General features: G+C 40.0%; 1 pseudogene; it reads right to left on the reverse strand.

Annotated features, from left to right (window-relative positions):
• Nucleotides 1-14,673, reverse strand: part of LOC124527900 (leucine-rich repeat-containing protein 37A-like) — a 34,007-nt pseudogene that overhangs the window by 6,773 nt on the left and 12,561 nt on the right.

The raw sequence follows: 14,673 nt of genomic DNA on the forward strand, positions 1-14,673 counted from the left end.
AAAGGCAACTGATGAAATGGGAGAACATAGTTGCAAACGACATAATCTGATAAAGGGCTAGTATCCAAAATATATAAAGGACTCAACACCCAAAAAATCAAATACATAATCCAGTTAAGAAAAGGGCAGAAGACATGAATAGACAGTTTTTCAAAGAAGACATCCAGAAGGCTAACAGACACATGAAAAGATGCGCAATATCACTCATCATCAAGGAAATACAAATCAAAATCACAATGAGATACCACCTCACATGTGTCAGAATGGCTCAAATTAATAAGTCAGGAAACAACAGATGTGGAGAAAGGGGAACCCTTCTGCACTGCTGGTGGGAATGCAAACTGCTGTAGCCACTCTGGAAAACAGTATGGAGGTTTTTAAAAAGTTAAAAATGGAACTACCCTACAACCCAGCAATTGTACTACTAGGCATTTAACCAAAGGATACAAAAATGCTGATTTGAAGGGGCATGTGCACCCAATGTTTATAGCAGCACTATCAACAATAGCCAAAGTATGGAAAGAGCCCAAATGTCCATTGATGGATGAATGGATGAAAGATGTGGTATATGTATACAATGGAGTATTACTTGGCAATCAAAAAGAATGAAATCTTGCCGTTTGCAACTACATGGATGGAACTGGAGGGTATTATGCTAAGTGAAATTAGTCAGTGAAAGACAAAAATCACATCACTTCACTCATAGGAGGACTTTAAGAGACAAAACAGATGAACATAGGGAAGGGAAACAAAAATAATCTAAAAACAGGGAGGGGGACAAAACAGAAGAGACTCATAAATATGGAAAACAAACTGAGGGTTACTGGAGGGGTTGTGGGAGGGGGGATGCGCTAAATGGGTAAGGGGCACTAAGGAATCTACTCCTGAAATCATTGTTGCACTATATGCTAACTAATTTGGATGTAAATTTTAAAAAATAAAAAATAAAACAAGGTAAAAAATAAACAAAAAATAAACAAAAAAAAAACAAATGAATGAATAAACAACAACAAAAAAGAGAAAACACTTGTAAATATGGAGAACAAACTGGGGATATGGACAAAATGAGTGAAAAGGGTTAAGAGGTACAAACTTGCAGTTATAAAATAAATAAGTCACCAGATGAAAAGTACAGCATAGGGAATATAGTCAATAACACTGTAATATACTTATTGTGGTGATCACTGTGTTGCACACCTGAAACTAATTTAATATTACATGATCTATATATACTTCAATAAAAGAGATAATTGAGGGGCACCCAGGTGGCTCAGTCAGTTAAGCATCTGACTTCAGCTCAGGTCATGATCTCACAGTCTGTGATTTCAGGCCCCACATCAGGCTCTGTGTCTACAGCTCAGAGCCTGGAGCCTGCTTCAGATTCTGTGTCTCCCTCTCTCTCTGCCCCTCCCCCACTGGCACTCTGTCTCTCTCAAAAATAAAAAAATAAAAAAATAAAAAAAGATAATTGACTATTTAAACAAAAAAAAATAATATGGTGTGCTAAAAGTAAAATGTATGAGAACAATAGCACAAAGGTCAGGAGGGGATCAATGGAAGTACACTATTTATTGTAAGGTTCTTATACTATTCATGAAATCATATAATATCATTTGAAGATAGACTGTGATAAGTTAAACATGAACATTACAAACCATTAAACAGCTACTAAAATAACAAAACCTGAGTTGTAACTATTTATCCCCCCACCAAAAAATAATAAAACGTACTAAATCAACCCAAGAGCAGGAAGAAAAAGAAAAAGAAACAAAGAACAGATGGGATACATAGAAAAGAGTAGACAGTAGCTTTAAATGTAATCATATAAATAATTACATTAACTATAAATGGTGTAATCACCTAATTAAAAGATAGAGTTGTCATACCGGATAAAAAAGCAAAAGCCAACTATATGCTGTGTATAAGAGTCATCTTCAATACAAAGATATAAGTAGGTTAAAAATATGGAAGAACTTATGCTTTGCTAACACTAATCAAACGAAACCTTGAGTGGCTATATTTACTATAGGACAAAGTCAATTTCAAAGCGAAGATATTACCAGGGATAAATGAGGTTATTCCATGGTGATAGAAATGTCAACTAATAGAAAAGACATCACTTAAAAATTTATGTATCTGATAACACAACTTCCAAATATATTAAGGAGAATAGGAAAGAGAGACACATAAGTACACAATTAGAGTTGGAGATTTCAATATCCCTCTCTCAATAATTGACAGAAAAAATATATAGAAAATGAGTAATGATACATCAGACTTGAAAAATACTACCAACCTACTTGACCTAGTTGACATTTATAGAATACTCCACACCAAATCAGCAGACTACATATTTTTCTTCAAGTGGGCACATAATATTTATCCAAATAGACCATATTCTCATCTAGTACCAGAATTCATTGGCTATAAAACAAGCCTCAATAAATTTAAAAGGATTTCAGTCATCCAACATGTTGTTCTGTGACCACAATGGAATTAAATAACAAATTAACAGATCTGTAAAATCCCCAAATATGTAGAAACTAACCAACACACTCCTAAGGAACCCTATTGGTCAAATAAGTCAAAATGGATATTAAAAACTATTTTGTACCGACTGAAACTGAAAACACATGTCAACATGTGGGATGTTGCTCATATAGTATTCATCTTCCCCAGTGTCCACTTTTAAGAAACTAGAAAATGAAAAGGAAATTCATCACTGAGTAAGGAGAGAAAATGGAATGATAAAGATCAAAGCAGAAATTTTTAAAAAGGAAAACAAAAATAGAGAAGTCAGTGTAATGAAAAGGCACTTTTTAGAGAAGATAAATAAAACTGATAAACTTCTGGCCAGATTTATCAAGAAAAGACAAGAGAAGACACAAATTATCAATATCAAAAATGAGAGGAATGACATCACTACAATTCTACAGATACTAAAAGGATAATAAGGGAATAGTATAAAATACTTTATGTCAATAACTTCCAGATGAAATAGATTCCCTGAAAGACATGAACTACTCCAAAAAATAAGTATGTAATTTAAGTAGCACTATTACAAAAATAAAATCTGTAGTTTAACACTTTCTCACAAAGAAAGCTTCAAGCCCACATGGCTTCACTGGTGAATTCTAGCAAACATTTAAGGAAAACATAATGCCAACTCTGCACAAACTGTACTAGAGAATTGAAGAGAGGGGAATACTTCCCAACTCAATTTTAGGGCCAACATTCACCTTATGAAAAATAGATAAAGACATTAGAAGAAAGGATACATAGAAGATCTCATATACTGCTGGCTGGAATGCAAAATGGTACATCCACTTTAGAAAACAGGTAAGCAGTTTCTTAAAAAGTTAAATATACACTTAGCATATGATGTAGCAATCCTGCCATTAGGTATTTTACCACCTCCCCCCCTCCCCCAATGAAAACATATGCTCATACGAAGACCTGCATGTAAGTGTTTTAAGCAACTTTATTCATAAAGGCCAAAAAGCTAGAAACAACTCAAATGCCCATTAACTGATGAACGCATAAACAAACTGGTATATCCTCACAACTGCAATACTACTCGGCAATAAAAAGGAAATGAACTACTGACATGTGCAAAAACATGGACGAGTCTCTGGGGTGCCTGGGTGGCTCAGTCAGACAAGTGACCGACTTTGGCTCAGGCCATGATCTCATGTTCCGCAGGTTCATGCCCTGTATTGGGCTCTGCGCTGACAGAGCCTGGAGCCTGCTTCGGGTTCTGTGTGTGTGTGTCTCTCTCTCTCTCTCTCTCTCTGCCCCTCTCCTGCTTATGCTCTCTGTTTCTCAAAAATAAACAAACGTTAAAAAAGTTAAAAAAAAAAAACCAAACATGGATGAATCTCAAAAGGATTATGCTGAAAGGAACCAATCACAGAAGACTGCATACTGTATGATTTCATTTATTTATTTTTTGTAATGTTCATTTCTTTTTGAGAGAGAGAGAGAGAGAGATGGAGTGCAAATGGGGAAGGGGTAGAGAGACAGGGAGACACAGAATCCGAAGCAGGCTCCAGACTCTGAGCTGTCAGGACAGAGTCCGATGCAGGGCTTGAACTCACGAACCGCGAGATCATGACCTGAGCTGAAGTCGGACGCTTAACTGCCTGAGCCACCCAGGTGCCCCTTGTATGATTTCATTTATAAGACACTGTGGAAAAGGCAAAACTACAGGGACAAAAATTAGGTTGGTGGTTGCCAGGGCTGGTGGTGACAAAAGGGGATTGGCTGCAAAGGCACATAGGGGCCTTTTGGGGTGACAGAAATGGTCTACGTCTCAAATGTGGTGGTGGTTACATAACTACACGTTTGTCAAAACTCATCAAACTGTATGCTTAAAAAGAGTAAATTTTATACCTCAATAAACCTGACTTAAGAAAACAATAAAACAAATCTAAATAAACAACTAGGTGAAAATACACATAAGAAAAATCAACTTACAGTGTTTCCAATTCAAGGGTCATCATGAGGATGCTCTCAACTGTTGTAAGTGACACCTGTGTTGATCCCATGTCTCTGAAGGAGAAAGCCCAAACATGCGTGATTTGAACCCAAGGATAAAAATTCTGTACCTAAAAAGATACTTAACAACATGTGATTACTTCAATTCTGGCTTCTTTGTCAAGTCAGCTCAAGAGTTTTCTTGCTACGGACAATAATTTCAGAAAACTCCCAATGAAGACATTTTATGTGCATCATCAAATTAATCACCTTGGTGCTCAACAGTACAATCCTTTTTACTCTTATCCTCATTTTCATTCTCAATTGCATCCACCTCTCTTGATTAGTCTTTTTTTCTTTTAATATACACCTTACTCCACTTTCCATTTTGAGATAAATGGTATTTCTACCTACATCTACAAGTCCCATGTCTGTTACGTGTTCTTCAATACTACTCCTTCCTCTGCAGGCTATCTTGCCCATATACGTTTTTTCTTTGCTAAAAATGCTTATTTCAATAACCCAGTCAAAATTTAAATTACGACTTTTTAACCAAAACGCAAAATACTTAATCTTTTGATGACAACAAAAAAGATCAGAAATCATCTCATGAGCCATGAGATTGTTGCAATACTTACAAATATTTTAATGCTGGCAACTTAAAAAGATAGGAATCTTCAACAGCTGACAGAGGGTTACGACTGATAATTCTGAAAAATGCAATGGAATTAAAATGATCTGCATTTCCAGTAATGACTACCATGAAAGTTTATGTTCATTTTGGGGGTATGGAACTGGAAGGTTAAAACTAATCATTGTCTGCCTTTGCCTATAAATCACCCTTAGATTCTGTAAAGCACTCTTCCTTTGGGAACTACCCAGCTCTCTGGACGAGAAAGTGGAGAACAGAAAGAGAAAAAAAAAATTTTTTTTTTTTACGTGGACAGCAAAGCAAAGATATGCCAAAGAACTTTTTGGGCTGAAAACCCTAGAAGTGACTATGCTGGTAGGAAGCCCAGGCTCTGTAGGAAATACTGTTTCTAGTGTCCTCTATAATTCGAGGTGCTTTTCCTTTATCTCTAGAAATGTAAAAAACTCCACAGTTTAAAACACCCGGTTAAAGACAAAAATAGGACCAATTCCTCAGTTTGGGGGCCAAAGACAAAGGGATTAATCTAAGAGGAAATGGTGGAAGCTATACCCCCACCATGTGTATTCTCCTATGACAGCCTTTGTTAGGTGGCATATGATCCCGTTTCCTTATCCATCTCCTGGACTGCCAGCTCCTTGAGGGCAGGGAGCATACTCTATTGTCATTTTTGTCCCTGTGCCTGACAGAGTGCTTGTTATTTACTAGTTACTTCGTGAAGGCTTGTTGAATAAATAACATTTTGTCACTGCTTGACACAAGTTTTTATTCCAAAATGCTGAGTAGATTTTCTTCTCAGTTCTTTACAGCAAAAATAAAGTGAAGGAAACAGGAAGAAAGAAAAGAAAATCTGCCTTTAGGTTGACTCTGCTCAAGAATCATCACTGTACTTTTGCAAAATTATAAGGATAATCATCACAACCAATACTATTGAGCTATAGGGCATCTGTGATCAGCATTTCACATTTAAACCTCACAAGAACCTTATGTGATAGATACATCATTACCCCATTTTACAAGTGAGGAAACTGAAGTACAGAGAGGTTGTATAATTTGTCCCAGTTTGTCAAGCCAGTCAAGAAGCAGAGATGGAATCTGAACTCAGTTCTGACCCCAAAGCCTGTATTTAACTTGTATGAAAAAAAAAGGGGGTTTAAAATAGCCGTTACCTTAAACTTAACTTTGAGAGCATCAAATATAGAAACACTTTGCTGAACTTCATCTCTCCATCTGGGAGAGCTTCTCTAAGAATTACATTTTCTATTTTTATTCCTTTCCTCTAATCATCTCCCATGATTAAGTATTTAATTAGCCTGTGATCATTGAGACTTTAGAGATTTCATTTCTTATTTTTTTATTCTATTTTTTGAGAGAGAGAGTACAAGAGTATGAGTGAAGGAGAGGCAGAGGAAAAGAGAGACAGAGAGAATCCCAAGCAGGCTCCATGCCCAGTGCAGAGCCTGACATGGGACTTGATCCCATGACCGCAAGATCATGACCTGAGCCGAAATCAAGAGTCAGGCAGTTAACTGAGCCACCCAGGTGCCCTGAGACTTTAGAGATTTTAAAGCCCTGTTACAGGTGAATCAGTGAAAATGAGAAAGGAAGGACGTCTGAAAATTCATCCTTCCGTAAAAGCAACAACAACAACAACAACAACAACTAGCAAAAATGGTCAAAATCAACTTTCTCAGAACTTTGGAAATTTTACCCAATGGGCTTGCAGCAACCCGGAGAGCATGTAGTAAAGAAAAAATTACTAATTTCTATAAGAACAGTGAGCTCTGTTGTTTTAACTTGTCCTCAACCTCTGCTCTCCATCCTGATGATAGCCTTAAAAATTGCCCACATCCCAGGGGAACAAAATGGAGCTGAAGTTCCTTAAAGCCTCATTCCCAAAGAACAAACTGTCATTGTTTTACCTGTCTAGTGGGGTCCCTAAAAAACTTCACTTGAAAGCCTTGCCCTTGACCTCACTGAGAACTGCACAGTGCTAAAACAGCCTCTTCCCAAGGGGCATTTTTTGAAAACAATTATAGATTAATGTTTTAATCTGGCAGCTATGTGAGGCAATTGATCACAAGACAAAAAATAGCCTAAACAAAAAGCCTAAAAGGAAAAAGCTGAGAAATGAGATGCCCATAGGGACTTTGAAATGCTCCAACATCTTCCTGGGTAACTAGAAGACCACAAGACGTATTCCTGGGCATGTAGAAAAAAAAACCTTAGCACTAATAAATGAGTTCAGCAAGGTTACAGGACACAAGATCGATATGTAAAAATTAGCTTTATTTCTAGACATCAGCAATGACTATTCCAAAGATGAAATTAAGAAAACAATTCCATGTATAACAGTACTCAAAAGAATACAATACTTAGGAAAACATTTAACCAAAGAAGTGCAAGAATCACACTAAAAACCACAAAACGTTGTTGAAAGAAATTAAAGAAGATTGAAATAAATGTAAAGATATGCCATGTTCACGGATCAGAAGAAAATACTGTGAAAATGGCACTATACCCCAGATTGAACTGTGGTTTCAGTATAATCCCTATCAAACCCCCAACTGACTTCTTTCCAAAAATTGGCAAGCTGATTCTAAAATCTGTATGTCAATTCAAGGGACCGAGAATAGCCAAAGTGATCTTTAAAAAAAAAAAAAAAGTTTATCTATTCATTTTGAGAGACAGCGAGCATACACACCCGTGCAGAAGAGCAAACATGAGCGAGTGTGAGTGGGGAAAAGTGTGAGCAGGGGAGGGGCAGAGGGAGAAGGAGAGGGAGCATCCCAAGCAGGCTCCATGCTGTCAGTGCAGATGGCAACACGGGGTTCCATCTCACAAACCATGAGGTCATGACCTGAGCTGAAATCAAGAGCTGGCCACTTAACCAACTGAGCTACCCAGGAGCTCCAAAACGATTTTGACAACGAACAACAAAATGGGGAGACTCACACGCCCTGGTTTCAAAACCTACTTCAAAACTACGGTAATCACGGTGTGGTACTGGCATAAGAACAGACATGTAAGCTGATGGAACAGAACTGACAGTCCAGGAAGAAATCCTCACATTTATGGCCCACTGATTTTCAACAAGGGTGCCAACACCATTCAATGTGGGAAGACTAGTGTTTTCAAACGATGCTGGGACAACCGTATATCCCCATACAAAATAATGTAGTTGGATTCCTACACTTCACACCATATATAAATATTAACTCAAAATGAGTCAAAGACCTAAATGGAAGAGCTCAAGCTATAAAACTCTCAGGAGAGAAATCTTTATGACCTTGGATTTAGGCAACAGTTTCTTAGACATGACACCAAAAGCACAACAAACCAAAGGAAAAATAGATAAACTGGACTTTATTTAAAAATAAAAAAACAACCCAAAACTATCATATGTCTGATACAAGTCTAGCATCCAGAATACCCAGAATATATAAAGAACTCTTAAAACTCAGGAAAAAGACAAATAATCAAATGTTTCAATGGGTAAAGGATTTGAAGAGACATTTGGCCAAAGAAAATACATGAATGGCCAATAAGCACATGAAAAGATGCTCAATGTCTTAGGTCATTAGGGAAATATAAATCAAAGCTACAATGAGATACTACTCTACACTCACTAAGATGGCTATGATCGAACAGAGAGACAATGATAAGTGGTAGCAAGATTTGGGGAAACCAGAATCTTCATACATTGGTGGGAATGTAAAATGGTGTAGTCACTGTGGAAAACAGTTTGGCAGTTCCTCAAAAGGGTTAAATATAGAGTTACTACATGACCCAGCAATTCCACTCGTAGGTATGTACCCAAGAGAATTAAAAACATATGACCACACAAAAACTTGTACGTGAATACTCATAGCAGCATTATTCATAAGAGCCAAAAAGTCAAAATAATCCAAATGTCCAATAACTCATGAATGGATGAACAAAATGTGATTGGAGCACCTGGGTGGCTCAGTCGGTTAAGCATCTGACTTTGGCTCAGGTCGTCATCTCACAGTTCATGAGTTCGAGCTCTACATCAGGCTCTGTGGTTTTGGATCCTCTGTCCCCCTCTGTCTCTGCCCCTTCCCCGCTTGTGTGTGCGCTCTCTTTCAAAAATAAAGAAACATTAAAAAAAAGAATGAAGTACTGAAACATGCTACAACCGGATAAATCTTGAAGCCAACAAGCTCTGTGAAAGAAACTAGACACACATTTCGATGAAATGTCCAGAACAGGCAAATCCATAGGGGCAGAAGGTAAATTACTTGTTGCCAGGGGCCTGGGAGGAGGGGAGAATGGGGAGTAAAGGCTGATGGGTATGGTATTTCTTTTGAGGGGGGTGATGACAATGTTCTGGAATTAGCAGTGATTATTGTCTATCAAAGTATACCATTGGACTATATACTTTATAATGTTGCATATTCTATTATGCGGACTATATCTCAATTTGAAAAAAAAAAAAAAAAAGAACCACGTTGTGATAAATAGAGAACCAGTTGCCAGAAGACCAAACATGTTAGTAGGTGGAGAAAAGGGGAGCGAAGATTCAAACTCTTCCACAACGGAGGTCAGAGGGAGTTAGCGGTGCGGCTGGGAGCCATGCATTTTTGTTCTTGCCTTGGAAACTCCCCTATTCTTCCTATTCCAGCCCATTCTTCTACGTTTTTTCAGGCCCATTAACATGTCGGGTTTGTGTAACACTAGTTAATATCCAGTCAGACAATGTTATGAAGAGAAAGAACGTGAGTGTCACATGTCTGGTTAAACACAGTTCCTCAACCTTGAGGCTCTGAATGTCCTTTGGCTTTGAAAAAACAACAATGGCATTAATACCTACAAGCTTACTGGTGGGCTCTGTGCAAGTAAGCTCTTCCACGTGTGTGTCTTCCCCTGCCCACCGCTCCCCCCCCCCCCCCCCGCCCCGCGCCCACCCCCGGCTCCCTATTAAGAAAGACTATGAAGAATTATGCAGCCAAAACAATTTAGTAGTTTGTTATCCTTCCCCCCAACTATCTCAGTGCTCTACCCCCACTGTCCCCCCCTCTTTCCTGGTAGCTCACCCATGGCCTTATACCCATCGGCTCAGTGCTTCCTCTTACCAGGCAGCCCTCCTGCTGAGATGAATGCCCCGTGTTTACCTGTAGTGAAAACAAAATACAGGCCACTCCAAATTATCCTATTTCCTCCTGTCTTTAGTGCCGCCTTTTCTTCACGGAGCGATTGTGCCTGAGCCAAGGGGAGAATGAGAACTGACCCGACAGGTTACATCTGCTGGACCGACAGCAATTGTTTTTCCACAGACTGCGATACGAACGAACGGTGGACATTGCACCAGAGATCATCTCCATTTCCGTTCAATTCCCTCATTTTACAGATAAAAGGTGTGCTGACTCAGTCTATTGGCTTTTGGACATTCGTGGGCTTATCTTGATGGGAGTAAAACATAACAACAGTTATCCTCCAAGACTGTCTCATAATCAAAGTTGAAGAAATACTGTTCTAGATATTTTTTTTTTTTTTTTTAAAAAACTGTATCTTATTTGAAGAGGAAAACTCAAGTATTTTTGCAAAAGCTTTCTGTTGCAGAGCAACGGGACAGACTAAAGGTAGCTCACAAAATAAGGGAACATTTCTTACGTGTTATTTTTTTTTCTCCAAATTCTTCTACAGAGGTCCAGACAGATGGGCTACGTTTCCTTTCTATTAACTGAGGAGACAGAGAAGACTTGAGGACGGAAGCTTGCCACCACTGCCCTGAATGTACTGAAATCCTAACAGCTTTAGCTGAAAAAATGTCCAAAGCAGGCAGTGACAATAAATTTCAAATAGGACAAACTCCAAACTCTCTATGCTGGAATCCCAAGGCATGGAGGGAAAACTGGCTCCTTGGAGGAAAGCAGTTGAAGAAATAAGTAGAGCGATCTAGGCCCTACTCCGGTATGTTTGAAGTACTTGGGGATAGAATAACCCCTTTCCTTTATTCATCTACATAGGTCCATGAGCCATGAGAACATGACTCCCCATGTGAAGCTCCTCAATGCAAGACATCTAACGGCATCACGTAAATCCTTTCTCAGGGGTTGGGCGAAGCCTAAAGAATCTGAAATGGTGAGCCTATGTTTTAATTAAAGTTCTGAGAATAGCCTTGAAGAGGAGTTTCTGGCAGTGAGGACCAGCCCAAGAAGCAAGGGCCCTGGAATCAGGCAGACCTAGGTCTGAATTCTGGCTGTCACTTCCTGGTGAAGGGACTTAAGTAACGAACTTAAGTCTCCGAGTCTTTTTAGCAGCATTTACCTCATAAGGCAACTTGAGGATTAAAGGAAAGAGCATGTGCAAAGCACCTAGCATAAGGCTGGGCACAGAGCGGGTGCCTAGCAGTGACGACGTGATATTTGCACCAGGCGGTGAGCAGGAAGCCTGGGGATGCCCATAGGTGGCATGGCCAGGAGCTCCAGAAGCATAGGGAAAACGAGCTCCCTGCTCGAAAGGTCCTATTCCAGGGAGAAGCTGACTCCAAGGGACGACGCCCAAAAGGCCAGTTGTCATTCAGGTCCTACCTAGTGCCAGGGAATGCGGAATTGTATTACTCGCGAAGCTTCTTAAGTGGTTCTGTCACTTATTGACAGTGTGAACCTAGGCAAGTCACCCGATGTCTCTGAGTTTCAACTTCCTCATCCCCAAAATGAGGATAATACTACCTGTATCACAAGAGTTGCTGGAAAAACGAAAATGAAGTGCCGTGTGAGGGGCCATGTCCGGAGCATTTCCCACGTGCCAGGCTCTATTCTAAGAGTTTAAGACACATTGTCTTACTTGCAGCACAAGCGAAAGGTCTTAGCATAGTGCCGGAGCGCAGTAAATACCTAATAGAGGTAGGTATTAAAGAAATGATATGGGGCGGAGGAGCAACTACCATGCTTCCCAGAGAAAGAAGATGCCTTGGTATATACGTGGGAAGAATCAGATGCAGCTGGGAGAAGAAAAGTAATAGTTGGGTATGACTATGGCAAAGCTTTTGAACTACCACACACGGAAAATAATAAGAGTTACCCTAAGTCACCCCAAAAGGACAGCCCTGAGTTGTTATCTTCATCCTTAACGTTTATGCCTTTCTGAATCTGAGAAGAAGCTGCCAGGATTTCCAGTACATACCAAAAAGCGATGACAATATCCTCAAGTGTGTCAACGTTTGTGGGCACACAGCTGTCTAAAAGGAAGCAGATGCCGGTTGACTGGGGGAGCGTTAGGGCGTGTCTGTGACTGCGGCTCGAGTTTGCCTTCAGAGGGTGGCCACACCTACCTCAATGATATTCTCAACAATAATTCAAAAGGGGTAAGGCTTAGATTGTCCTTATTCTCCCTTAGACCTTATGTTCTTGGCACAATACGGATGCGCCACAGACGAGCCAGCATGTGAATGTGCTCTATCCCGATAAGGTACAGCCTTTCTACATCGTAGAGTCCTTCAGCTTCTAAAATCATGGAGCTCGTACTGTTAGAACCAATGAAGTGAATTTTTTAAAATAAGCCACCAGTCTGGACCTGTGTAGGTGAATGAAGGAGAAGCACTTTAAAGTCAGGAAAAAAAAACACGATACTTAACATTTAGGATTATCAACCACTGTTGGTTTTCCATAATAGATTTCATTCCTGATTTCATCTGAAAGAAATAGGATTATTACTACCATTCAAAAAGTGGTACCTTATTAATAAACTCTTGGCACGGCTTTGAGGTGGATTTCAGATTCAAAATAGACTTTACCACACCGCTAACGTGTTCACTCAGGGTTTATCCATAACTTAAGAGGCTTCATTCAAAAAACTTACTGAGATAGAATTACCTGAAACCCAGGGGTGAATCAAGGCCTTGTAGGGTCTGAACCTCATCTACTTTGGGAAATCCTGCCTCATCAAAACATGCAAAATTATGCATACAGGAACTGCGAGGGTCCCTCCCAAGACTTTGGAAGGGGCCTATGTAAGTGAGGAGACCTGACGTTTAAGCTTCAGTCAGTTCAAGATAAATCCACCTCAGCTGGGGCCCAAAAGGTTTACAAACTTATTTAATGCTGGAGAAAATACTGTTTCAACTTATAAACACCCCAGTAATAAGTCACATAGGCAATAACGTGACTGAATTCACGGGATGGCATCTCCCCTGCGCACGCTCTCTTTCTCTCAGAATAAATAAATAAACGTTAAAAATAGAAAAGAAAGGAAAAGTTTGGCCCCAAACAAGGAGCCCAACCTCCAATACACACTTACTGTACTGTGATAATTTGTTGGAAGTTACCTGTGAATTCGTTTTAGTAGTACAGCTCTATTCAAACCACATTGAAAGGGCGGGCCTACGCCTGCCGACTCCATCTTGTTTCGTGTCCTTCACCTTGATCACACCTCCTCCCCTTGAGTAACCCCCCCCCCCTCAACTGCCTAACAGGACTCTTCCCCAGGACCCTTCCCCAGCCAATCAGCTGAGGCCGCAGCCATTACTTCACCAACTGCCACTAGGCCCCAGTAAAACCTTTGTCCTTTTGAAACTCGCCCTCTCTCCCCGGTATCTCACCGCTGTGTCAGTGCAGGTAGGGGATTGAGCTCGAGCTAGCTCGAATAAAGGCTCTTTTGCTTTTACATCGGACTCGGCTCCCTGGCGGTATTTGGGGATCACGAATTCTGGGCATAACACACATGACATGAGTATTAATTTATTCTCAATACCAGCTAGCTCTGGTTCTTTAGTTACCTTTTTCTGTCATGCAAGATTGATGAGGGAGCATGGGGCAAGTTGAGGGCAAAATACAAGTTAGCACATGCCCCCGCCCCAGGTGGGATATGTGTGATTCTGGCTGCTCCAGGACAAAGGAAAGGAAAGAAAACAAATGGTTAACTGATAGAGATCTCAGTCGGGCAAGACAGGAGTTTCCATCAGTTTACAAATATCTTAGTAAATTACAAGAAAAAGGCCATCTTTTTCTCCTTTTTCCAGTATGAAAGATTCTTGGGGACAGTCCCTGTATATTCTTTGTACCCCCAGTACTTAGTACATGGTCGACATAGAGTGCGCGTGGCACGGATTGTTTTTCAATGAATTCATTCATTGTTATCAACGGATTCCACCCTATTTTGTCCTGTATTGCCTACATGACTATGAAATTCAGATTCTTAGAAGAGACTCTTGGTGTTATAAGATGCTTAGTAGAGGTGGTGAGTTTTAAGACATTATATTGACACCACTAAAACCTCTTGGTGGAGAAACTCAATGAGCCCGTTCTCTGGCATGCTGGCAAAACAAAAAACTGACCCTCAGTATTCTTTCCCCAAGTTAGGCATCAGCAAATTAATGAGAGGAGAGAGGAGGCCCCTGCTCTTGGGCACCCGCAGGAACTTACTCCAGCTCCAGACACACCGTAAACACTTTCATCTAACGGAAGATAAGCTGTGCAATCGGATTTCTGAACCACAAGACAGTAAGACAGTCTTTTCCAGCGTCTGCTTTAGAGGAGGGTCTTCAACCTTGAGTCTAAACATCCCCCTCAGGCCACTGAACATGC

This window comes from Lynx rufus, unplaced genomic scaffold (genome assembly GCF_022079265.1).
Source record: "Lynx rufus isolate CCGP_SWC_20201006 ecotype Redwood Valley unplaced genomic scaffold, mLynRuf1.p SCAF_59, whole genome shotgun sequence".
Lineage (NCBI taxonomy): Eukaryota > Metazoa > Chordata > Mammalia > Carnivora > Felidae > Lynx > Lynx rufus.